Raw genomic sequence first — 1855 nt, 5'->3', positions numbered from 1 at the left:
TCTCTCTCTCTCTCTCTCTCTCTCTGTGTCTCTCTCTCTCTCTCTGTGTCTCTCTCTCTGTCTCTTTCTCTCTCTTTCCCTTTCACACACTCACACACACACACACACACACAAACAAACACACACGCACACTCTCTCTTTCTCTGGAGTGTGTGTGTGTGTGTGTGTGTGTGTGCGCGTGTGTGTGTGTGTGCGTCTGTGTATATGTGTAATGATTGTACATTTTTTATGTTAATATGTAATGTCTGCTTGTATGTGTGTGTCTATGTGAGTGTGTGTGTGTGTGTGTGTGTGTGTATGTATTTATGTGTTTTTACATGTGTGTGTATGTATGTGTGGGTGAGTGTATCTTTTTTATGTGTATTCTGTCTCTACGCCCCCCCCCCCAACCCCCCTCATTTGTACTATGCATGTTTTACAACAAAAAAACTATCGATAAAAGAAATAAATTGTTGCGAGAACTATATCGAGTAATCTCTCTGGAGAAATCGACTATCGAATCCGTGGAAGTACTCGAATCAAGGTATCGGCAAAGACCGTACATAACAAGATAGTTCACTCCTCTCTTTGAGCCAATTAAAAAAGTGTCCTCAAAATCCGGTGGCGCCCTCTCCGAAAAAAGTGCGGACTTTGCGAACAGAGTTACCCTACATGGGTGATATAACAATAAAAGCGAAACTGACAGACAGTGCTATTCCTATTCTTCTTCTGGAGAAACGAAAGAGAGCTCCAGAACAAAGCCTGCAGCGCCTTCTGAATCAATGCCCGGACTTCCGCGAACACTTTTTGGCCGAGTGAACTATTTTGTTACGTACGATCTTTGGTATCAGTTTCGAATTCCCACTTGTGTGATAAGTAAGTGCAAACCTCCCAGTGTGCAGGCTATGGACGTCATCATAAGCTGCATAGGGAGATAATATAGACAGAGATGTTTACACAGTCGAAAATAGAGCCTCTCTGCTGCCCGTACGTTCCGTCCTCAAGCGGTTTGCTGAAGACTTTTGGAAAACGTTGATGGCGGACATAAACAAATAATGTCTCGCTCTCGATACTCATTTTTCTTCATTCTGTCTATTTTTTTCTGTATCTGTGTATATGTTTGTCTGTCTAAACGTCTGTTCGTCTAACTGTCTGTCTGAACGTCTGTTTGTCTGTTTGTCTAACTGTCTGTCTGTCTGTCTGTCTAAACGTCTGTTTGTCTGCTAACTGTCTGTCTGTCTGTCTGTGTAAACGTCTGTTTGTCTAACTGTCTGTCTGTCTGTCTGTCTGTCTGTCTGTCTAAACGTCTGTTTTTCTGCTAACTGTCTGTCTGTGTGAACGTCTGTTTGTCTGTTTGTCTAACTGTCTATCTGTCTAAACGTCTGTTTGTCTAGCTGTCTGTCTGTGTGAGTTTGTTGAAGACTTTCTGAAGACGTTGATGGGAGAGGTCCTGGTGTTTGGGGTACATAGACACATGATGTTTCTCGTTCTCGATACTCATTTTTTCTTCATTCTTTCTATTTTTTCTTTGTATTTAACTGTCTGTCTATCTGTCTGTCTAAACGTCTGTTTGTCTGTTTGTCTAGCTGTCTGTCTATCTGTGTGAGTTTGTTCAAGACGTTTTGAAGACGTAGATGGGTGTGACCCCTGTGTTGCGGTACATAAACAAAATAATGTTTCTCGACATTTCTCTCTGCTGTCTGGATTTTTTCCCTGTGTATCTGTGTGTCTGATTGTCTATCTTTCTAACTGTCTGTTTGTCAGTTTGTCTATCTGCCTGTCTGTGCGTCTGTCTGCCTGTTTGTTTGTTCGTCTCTCATTCTCTCTTTCTCTCTCTCTATTTCTCTCTCATACTCTCTCCCTCTCCCCCATCCCG

Source organism: Aplysia californica, unplaced genomic scaffold (assembly GCF_000002075.1).
Source record: "Aplysia californica isolate F4 #8 unplaced genomic scaffold, AplCal3.0 scaffold00912, whole genome shotgun sequence".
Taxonomy (NCBI): Eukaryota; Metazoa; Mollusca; class Gastropoda; order Aplysiida; family Aplysiidae; genus Aplysia; species Aplysia californica.
This window is presented reverse-complemented; position numbering follows the sequence as displayed.